General features: G+C 39.0%; 1 non-coding gene across 1 annotated transcript; it reads right to left on the minus strand.

Moving 5' to 3' along the window:
• Positions 1 to 935: 935 nt before the first annotated feature.
• LOC148790834 (small nucleolar RNA R71) lies at positions 936 to 1042 on the minus strand. Its single transcript, XR_016078029.1, has one exon. It is a non-coding gene; the product is annotated as a small nucleolar RNA R71 (small nucleolar RNA).
• Between the last annotated feature and the right edge of the window lie 9316 nt (positions 1043 to 10358).

Below are 10358 nucleotides of genomic sequence, written 5' to 3' on the forward strand. Positions count from 1 at the left end.
CATTGCATTGGTTAGGTGGACCAAAAGCCCTAGCGATTCCATCCATTGCAGATTCGATTAGTGATCACCTTTGCTTTTATTTTCTTATGCTAATTTTTATTTTCAATAGTTCTTGCTCAAATATGAATTTCGTTTGTCCAGATAATTAGGGAAGATTGTGGTTCTAATACTTATTTTGTTAAATCCCTGTGGGAATAATATTTTATACTACTTGATAACTAGTACACTTGCTAGGGTTTTAATCATAGCTATCAAGTTTTTTGGTGCCATTGCTGGGGATTTAATCCTAAAGTAATTTTAGAACTTGTTGACCATGATTAATTTTGATTTTTTTTATTGCTGTTTTTATTTTTTATTTTTTTTTATTTTTACTCTACTTGTTCGATTTCTTGCTAGTTCAGATTTACTAGTGCATGATACGCACTAGAAAGGAAGGACTAGCTGAATTCGATCCAGAAATTGAGAGGACCCTTCGCTTGTTGCAAAGGGCCAACAAAGGAAAAGCAAGAGAGGAGGTTGTTATTTGCGAACCAGCCATAGAGATTGAAGGAGAGATGGCAGAAGGAAATCGCACCCTCTTGGACTATGCTTGTCCAAACATTGATGGGGCGACATCCAGCATTTGCAAACCCGCCATTCATGCCAATAATTTTGAAATCAAGCCTGCAATAATTCAAATGATCCAAACAAGTATTCAGTTTAGTGGGTTACCAAGTGATGACCCTAATGCACACATCGTTAGCTTCTTAGAAATATGTGATACATTTAAACATAATGGAGTTAGTGATGATGCAATTAGGCTTAGATTATTTCCTTTTTCATTGCGTGATAGAGCTAAAGATTGGCTTAACTCACTCCCTGCAGGAAGTATCACCACTTGGAATGATCTAACCCAAAAATTTTTGGCTAAATATTTCCCACCCTCTAAAACAGCAAAGTTAATAAATGATATTACTACTTTTGCTCAATTTGAGAGGGAATCCTTGTATGAAGCATGGGAACGATTCAAGGAGATGCTTAGGAAGTGTCCTCACCATGGGATACCAACTTGGCATCAAATTCAGACTTTTTATAATGGTATTACCCCCTCTAACCGATCCATTATTGATGCAGCCGCAGGTGGTACGATCATGAGGAAAACTCCAGAGGAAGCATATGACCTAGTGGAGGAGATGGTATCAAACAGCTACCAGTGGAGCGATGATCGAACCAATCAGAGGGGAGTGCACCACATCGATTCCTTTGTAGCCCTATCTGCGCAAATTGCTAATCTGAATAAGAAACTTGATACTTTCAATATTGCAACCATTAATACACAATCTAGCATCTCATGCGATTTATGTGGTCAAATGGGACATACTAATTCTAATTGCCAATTAAATAGTCCTTTTATTTCCCATGAGAATGCTAATTTTATCTCTCATGCTAGTAGGTCAAACTTCAACCCATATTCAAATACATACAACCCAGGGTGGAGGAATCATCCAAACTTTTCATGGAGCAACAATCAACCAATGGAACCCATGGGATTCCAACCACAGTTGCCCCCACAAGAAGAAAAGAACAAACTGGAGGAAATGATCTCTAAGTTTAGTAATGCCACTGAAGCAAGGTTCCAAGAGCAAGAAACATCGATTAAAAACATAGAGGTTCAAGTGGGGCAGATTGTAAGCATGTTGTTAGAAAGGAAAGAGGGAAGGCTACCCAGCAACACAGAAAAGAACCCCAGAGAGCAAGTAAACGCCATAACTTTAAGAAGTGGGAAAACAGTTGGCGAAATTCAAAGAGAAGACAAGGAAGCTGAAGTGGCCGATCTGCAAAAGGAGAATGAGGGAAGTACCCCTAAACTGAATTTACATGAAATTAAACTTCCTATTCCCTACCCAAGAAGAGTCCTGAAGGCTAAATTAGATAAGCAATTTGACAAATTTTTAGAAGTTTTCAAAAAGATTCATATTAACCTTCCTCTTCTTGATGTTTTGTCACAAATGCTGAAGTATGCCAAATTCCTAAAAGAGATAATGTCCAACAAAAGAAAGTGGGAGGATGGTGAGATGGTAAAACTAAACGAAGAATGTTCAACCATTCTTCAAAAGAAATTTCCCCCAAAGCTTAAGGATCCAGGGAGTTTTTCTATACCTTGCACCATAGGGAATACTGAATTTGAAAAAGCTTTATGTGATTTAGGTGCTAGTATAAATTTAATGCCTTATTCTATTTTTGAAAAACTTGGACTGCATGAACTAACATCTACAACTATTATCCTGCAATTAGCTGATAGAAGCATTAAATATCCTAGGGGAATAGTAGAAGATGTTTTGGTCAAAGTGGGCAATTTTATTATTCCTGCTGATTTCATTGTGTTGGATATGGAGGAAGATAAGACAATGGCTCTGATTTTAGGGAGACCTTTTCTTGCTACTGGTGATGCTTTGATTGATGCGCGAAAAGGTCTACTTACCCTTAGAATCAATGGTGGAGAAGTGGTGTTCAATGTATTTAAAACCATGGAACATCCCAACACAATTGAACATGAAATTTATGTAATCGATACCATTGATGTTGGTGCAGCTGAAGTAGATACATCTAAATTAGAAGACATGCTGAAAGTTGCACTTAACAATAGTCCTAATCAATTGCAACGAGCAGAGTAGAAGTTTGTATTGAAATCAAAACTGCGAAATTTGACTTCTGAGCTAGACTCTTTTGAAATTGCAACTCATAATGCATCTTTTATTAGTTTACCTCCATCTCACACAAAACCCCTCCCATCTATTGTGCAGGCCCCTATTCCAAGTTTAAACCCACCTATGAAGGATGAAAGGGGGAAACATAGGAAGTTGAAAACCAGGTGGAACGGACCCTTTGAAGTAGCTAGGGTACTCCCTCATGGAGCGATTGAATTGCATAATGGTAAGGGCAACACATTCAAGGTAAATGGACAGCGGTTGAAGCATTACATTGAAGGAGAACAACCCATCCACCATGAAGGAAAGGTGAAAGTCAAGCTCACGACTTAAAATGAGCGCTTGTGGGAGGCAACCCAATAAGTTTAGTTGTTTGTTTTGTTCAGTTTTCTTTTTCTCTTATGAGTGTTTTTTTTCGTATCACACATCTACAGGATCTCAACGAGGCATTCAGGGAAGTCCTCTTAAATCTTTCTCTCCTTGTTCTTGTTATGCATATTCTATACATTGAGGACAATGTATATCTTAAGTGTGGGAGAGGATTAAGGGGTTGATAAATTTTTTCGGACTTTAGCATGCTTTAATCATCTTTTTAACCCTTCCTTTCAAAATTTCTGCTCCTTAGGGACTTGTTTTTGAATGATTGCAAATCACCCTGAATCATGTGCTTAGGTGGGATAGACAGGAAAGGATGTAGGCAAATCTAGCTGAAATTTTTGGCTATGGAAGGTATCTCAGTAGTTTGAATGATCAACGGGCAAGATGCAATACAAATTTGACCCTTGTGAGCATTCAGTTTCTAACAGACAAATATGGTTGTGTTATTCAAAAAAAAAAAAAAAAAAAAACTCGTGTGTGATGGAGCATAAAATGCACTCACACTAAAAGAATAAGAAAAGGGTGAGATGGAGCATAAAATGCACTCATCCTTAGATCCCAAACCCAAATTCACCTTTTGATGCATTGGACTCATGATAAGTGGTGGAGATGTGATACGTAAGCAAGCTTATGGTAATAACATTCCTTGTTTTGTTCTAAAAAATCGTGAGAGGGTAATTGTTTTGAATCTTGCAGCATGTGATTATGAAAACAAGGAGGGCTTACTCTAGCCCTAAATTATTCATGCAAAGAGATGCTTGTTTCCCTTGATTGTCGATCTCACTTGGGGACATGTGAATTGACGATTTAAGATTATTCTTTGATAAGTTAAAGAGGAAAAGAAATAGACGAATGGAAGGACCATTAGTACTAGATCAAGGCATGCGGGAGAACAAATACCCTGTTGAGAAAAATCCAAAACAATCTTTCAGTTAGCTTGTTATTGTTTTAATTTTAATTTTGAGTTTTGTCTTGCCCGAGGACGGGCAAGAGTTTAAGTGTGGGGGATTTGATGAGAGTAGAATTTATCATATTTTTATCCCCAATTATTATGTCTTTTATACCAAATTAGCATCTAATTGGACTCATATTTCTGTTCAGGGCATGAGAAGGCATCAGGAGCAAAGAAAGACAAATCGGATGATTTTTCACAGTTTCGACATCGTTCAGTAATCTGGGCCTAACTCACGTATCTTAACTCTAAATGGGCTGATTCAAAATCCACAGGAAAGAAAAGAGAAAAATCCACAACTTTCATGTTTTGGTCTTTCGCAGATTCGGCCTGCATCGAAGTCAAATCCGGGCCCAAAGTTGGGGAAAATTTGTAGGAAGGCCCAATCCGCAGCTGAAGCCCAACTTGCAGATAAGCCTGGCTGAAGCCCAACTTGCAGAAAAGCCTGGCTGAAGCCCAATTCGCAGAGGAGGTCTAATATGAATCCAAGAACAAGAAACTAAGAAGAGTCCTTCCAGATTTAAATTCTTGATGTAATCTTAGAAAGATAAAGGAGTTGAGTTCATTAGATAAAAAGATAATATTAGAATTAGGATAGGACTTTCTATGCTTGTAAAGATCAACTTCAAGAGGAAGTAGGAGACCACCCCCTCCCCTTTAAGCTATATAAAGGAGGGGGTGGACCAGCTTTAGGTATCACACAATCACTCAATCTTGGGGATTGAATCAAGAAGCAAGGAGCAATCAGTCAAGAAAGGAGCAAGAATTCAAGAAATTGCAAGAAGAAGGTGGCGGCAAGAGGAGGAGATCTCAACACCATGGGCGATTCCAAGAGTTCTTTCTTTCCCTTTGTTTGCTTTAATTCTTCTATCATGAATGGATTTGTTTCTTGCTAGGGCTGAGGAAAGCCTAATCATGTTAATGAATATATTTTTATCTTTATGATTTATCCAAGATTGTGATTTTCATATAGTCTATGAATTATTGTGCTTAATGCAATTAAGAGCTTGGCCACCTCTTAATTGATTTGAGTTATGTGAATGAATCGAGAGAGGAATTCACATAATCGACTGAATAATTTATAGTGTGAATTGAATGGTATTTAGAGATATATATACATGATTCATCTGAATTTCATGATTTTCTTGGACCTAATGCACTCCCATCTTGAGATCGAAGGGCTACCTGATGGGCGTAGGTTTAGTATATCTCGAGAGAGAATATTAAATAAAATTGGAAAGACCTCAGCTTATGGGAATGACAAATAATCTTGGTTAATCGAACCCATCAATATTCATTGCATTGGTTAGGTGGACCAAAAGCCCTAGCGATTCTATCCATTGCAGATTCGATTAGTGATCACCTTTGCTTTTATTTTCTTATGCAAATTTTTATTTTCAATAGTTCTTGCTCAAATCTGAATTTCGTTTGTCTAGTTAATTAGGGATGGTTGTGGTTCTAATACTTATTTTGTTAAATCCCCGTGGGAACGATATTTTATACTACTTGATAACTAGTACACTTGCTAAGGTTATAATCATAGCTATCACTGATTGTGTGTTAACTTAAATTGATTTGGGTTTTGACAAGCATTTGATTAATTGAATCAATTTTGTTTATGTGAATGCTTGTGATGTGCTGAATGTGATTCGTACATGGGCCATAAGTACTTGGCCCTTGTTTAATCCTATGTGGCTCTCTGTGAATACCATGGCTGAATGCACATCATTTCCATGATGTACACAGATCTTTGGATGATCTCCCTTCTCAATAGGCCCCATGATTGCATTCCTCCCAAAAAGGAACCCTACGAAACCCTAACTTGTTTTGGGCCCATTTGAATCTGACTTTATGAAAGTCAATGGGAGCAACTTTGGTATGACCTAAACTAGACCTAGGGACTATTTTAACTTGTTCCCTCCAGATTAATATAAGTGCAAGTGATAGGGAATATCATATGATGAATTCTTTAAAGGCCTTCCATCATTAGCATGAAGGTGGGGTGAATCGGTGGGTGGAAATGCACCATAAAGTTGGGCTATCCATTTGCTAGGCTAGTTCGTTGGATTGCTTCATAAGATGATAGGGGAATCATAGACCGATGTGGGAGAGGCCTATCCAAAAATGGAAGACTCTTTTAGGGTACCGTGGGGTCCATGATATGATGGATCAATACTTACTAGATAGAAAGGTTTAACCTAAAATGGCAATGAACCTTGTCTAATAGAAGCCAAAGGGAAAGCTCATTGGATGGGTGGATATGATCCTTCACAAAAAGTGGCGGGGTTTTGTAGCTGAAATAGTTGGCTCCATGCACCTATGTGATTTCCATCATTTCTAGAGACATGCACCATGTCTCCGTCACTGAGATAGGAGGGAAATCTCAGAGATGAATAAATAAAGATGAAACATAGATAAAAGGCGTTTCTATGTAGATAACATGACTCAATTTTTAGGTCATGGATAAATATTTGTTGCCTTTTATCAAAAATGGCAAATGGACAATTTGCCAAATTGTTGGATGATAACAAACTTAAGGGACCCAACTATGCTGATTGGTATCGTATCCTTAATCTGGTTCTAACGTTTGAGAAATTGAACAAGGTTTCTATGATACTCTGGAATGTTCGGGTGACAAGGCTTCCGAGGCTTGCAGGAGGGAATATCAGGAATGGGTGGAGATGAATTCTCTTGCCCGGTGTTACATCGTAGCATCTTTGGATAATCAGATCCAGAGACAACTCGATAAGATCGAAGTCTCAAAAGACATTCTAGATAGTCTGAAGAATATGTATGAGGAGCATAATCATTCTAGCCTTTCAAAGGTCCCCAAGCTATTGATGACCATGCACATGACTGAGAGCCAACATGTCCATGACCACACCATGAAAATGGTGTGGTATATTAATGAATTGGATGCTCTTGGTGGTTCTTAGCTTGATGAAGACACTAAAATTGATGCCATCCTAACTCTCTGCCTCCCTCCTTCAATCTGTTTGTCATGAACTACAACATGAACAAGATAAAGAGGAAGGGCAAAGAACTGATTAAGAAGGACAAGCCGATAGCCATGCTTGTTGAAGGTGGCAAATTAGGCAATATCAAGAGGAAGGGCAAGAAGAGGCCTCAGAAGAAAGCGAGCAAGCCGAAAAAGCAAAAGAAAGACAAAACATCGGATGCATGTTACTTTTGCAAACAAACCGGACACAGGAAGTGGAACTGTACTTAATATCTGGAATCCAAGAAGGTAATTTCAAATTTTTTGTCATAGAGACCAATATGTTGGTCACTTCTGCATCTTGGTGTATTGACTCTGGGGCTTCTACTCATGCATGTAACACATTGTAGGTGTTCAAAGAAAGCAGAAGGCTGAGCGATGACGAGCTGATCCTTTACTTGGAGACTTCTACAACTGTTGTAGCTACAACCATAGAAACTGTAGATTTAATTTTTAGAGAAGGCATTGTGAGACTTAAAGATTGTCTTTATATACCCTCACTTAGAAAAAAAAATGATTTCTGTTTCAAAACTTTGCAAGGATGGTTATTTCTATTCTATTTAGTAATATGATTACTATTAAGTTGAATAACAAATTCCTTACCCACAGAGAACTTCAGAATGGTCTCTATGTCCTTTGTCCTTCTCTAGAAACAAACATAACCGAAACTACGTCATAAATTATCCCAAGAAAAGAACATGTGGTATGGTTAATCCCACGTGCTTGTGACATTACCAACTTGGCCATATTAATATAGATATATCACAAAGTTGGTAAAGGATGGTCCTTTGGATTTTCTAACTTGTGAACCATGCCTTTAGGGCAAGATGTCAAATAGCCATTTATGGGAAATCCTGAAAGATCTATGGGCACACTTGACCTGATACATACTGATGTATGTGGTCCCATGAATGTTAGGACACACAACTAGCACTGTTATTTTATAAATTTCACTGATGATTACTCTCGGTATGGTTACATATACCTAATGAGACATAAGTTTGAATCCTTTAAAAAGTTCAAGGAGTTCAAACAAGTTGTTGTGAAATAGTTGGGGAGACAGATCAAGGAGGTGACTATCCCTCCGACGAATTCAGGTACTACCTAAAGGACAATGGGATTGTGTCACAATTGTCACCTCCTGCTACACCACAATTAAATGGTGTGTCAGAGAGGAGAAGTGATGAAAATAAAAATTATCATATTTTTATCCTTAAATATTCACTCTTTTACACTTAATTAACACTTAATTGGACTCATTACTCTTGTATTTCGATTCAAGGCAAGAAAGAAGGCGACAGGAGGAAAACAAGGATAATCGGACGATTTTGCACAGTTTCGGCACTGTTCAGTAATCTAGGCATAACTCTCAAACCCTGACTCCGATTGGGATGATTCAAGATGCACCGGAAAGATAAGGGAGAACTCCACAACTTTTATGTTTTTGGTTTTGATAGATTCAGTCTGAATCGAGGTCAACATCGGGCCCAAAGTCGGAGCAAATTCACAGATAAGCCCAGCCTACAGCTGAAGCCCAATTCGCAGAAGAGCCTTGTAGCAGCCCAATTTATTGAAGAAGCCCAACTCAAATTCAAGAATAAAGAGTCCCATTAGATTTAAATTTCAAATGTATTTCTAGAAGGATAAGAGGATTGAGATTACTAGATAAGAGATAGGATAGGATTAGATCAAAACTGATTAGGACTTTCTATTTTTGAGGATAATCTCCTAAGAGGAGTTGGAGAGAGCCCCTCCTCCTAAAGCTATATAAAGTGGGAGGCGGACCAGCTTTAAGCATCAATCAAGAAATGAAGCAATCAAGCAAGCAAGCAGTCCATCCATATTGGAAGCAAAGCAAGAAGGAGACGACAACTATGAGCAGCTTAGCTTTTCTTTTCTGATTCAAGGGGGATTGTTGATTCGATTGTGTCATCGTGAGGTTATGTGTTTAATTTAATTTCTTGTTTTTAATTCAAGTATTCATTGATTCTTGTGCATGTTCTTATGGAAGTTAATGTTAATTAGTCTAACAAATTAATTAATGTTGATCTTCCTACTGCTATCCATGGTTCGATGATCCGTAATTCTCACGAATAGTGGTATTTTGGTTTGTGACAGCCTTTGACCAATGTATTGACATATTTTAACCAATGTATTGACATTGGTTGTTTGTGACAGCCTTTGACCAATGTATTGACATATTTTAACCTAAGGGGAATCAATGGAATAAGATTCGATAATTGCAGTTATCTCAACTATTGTTATTTTGGTTTAACTATTTTCACAAAGGTTATTGCTATCATTAATTGATAGCTCGAGAGACTAGCTCACGAACAAGTAAAGACTTAGGTTGAGGATGTGAGTGTGGAAGTATTCCAAAGTCTGAGAGAGATCTTCTCTTTTGCCTCAAGGGCTTTTATAGGGGAGTTACTATCAAATCGAGTGTAACCGCCACTAGGCCTCTGCCGCAGCCGTTACCTGCCAGGGCTGCACAGGTGATCGTTGCAACGTACTTCTTGCTCGGATGAATGACACATCTTAAAGGGGCAGGCACACTTTCGCCTACTGAGAGACGTGGGTGCAGACTGTCGAAAGGACAGGGACTGCGTTGTCAGTTAAGAGATGTGGTGCAGACTGATCGGTACGGTTTGTCAGGTAGAAGCTTCCTGAGAAACGTCTGCGCTGCTCACTCGCGAGCTACTTTGTAGCGAGCTTGGGAATACTTCGGGGTTACCCTTACTAAGGATGTTCTCTAGGCTGCCTTATCCACTCGGGGGCTGGAGCGAGATGGTTTCCCTAGTACGCGAGCTAAAGTGGTCTTGGAGTATCCCCTTCTGGGTAGCTCGGGGAACCTGGATCTCGTGTTGTAGCGAACTCCTCCTACAGCGAACTATGATATAGCGAGCTGCTTTATGGGCTCGTCACTTAGCTGCGGTCAGGCTATGATTCTGAGTTGTTGCCCATGCTGAGTCAGGGCCACGTGTCATCATTTCATAGGTCGGGTCAAATCATCCTCCATCAATTGCCCCCCACTCCTCGAGCTAAGAGTGTTGCCTTAGTGCAAGGAGTTCATGAAGTATGATGGACTGATCTGATCAAAATTTAAACTTGATTGACTGCTCACATTAAATGCGTTCGTGGGAATCAGGAGATTTTCTGACCATTCATATTCCGAAAATGTGCTGAGGTGGCCTTTAACTTCGGATGTCGTGCAATCGTCGTTACATCAATCATGGGAGACGTGCAGCCAATCGCTTTTCGGTTTCAGAAGGCGTGCGGTCAGTACACCTGCGAACCGTCAGATCTGCCTTAATCCGGGCCGTTGATTCGGAGACACAAAGTC

The sequence above is a fragment of the Nelumbo nucifera genome, chromosome 6 (genome assembly GCF_055504915.1).
Source record: "Nelumbo nucifera cultivar China Antique chromosome 6, China Antique-T2T, whole genome shotgun sequence".
Classification (NCBI taxonomy): Eukaryota; Viridiplantae; Streptophyta; class Magnoliopsida; order Proteales; family Nelumbonaceae; genus Nelumbo; species Nelumbo nucifera.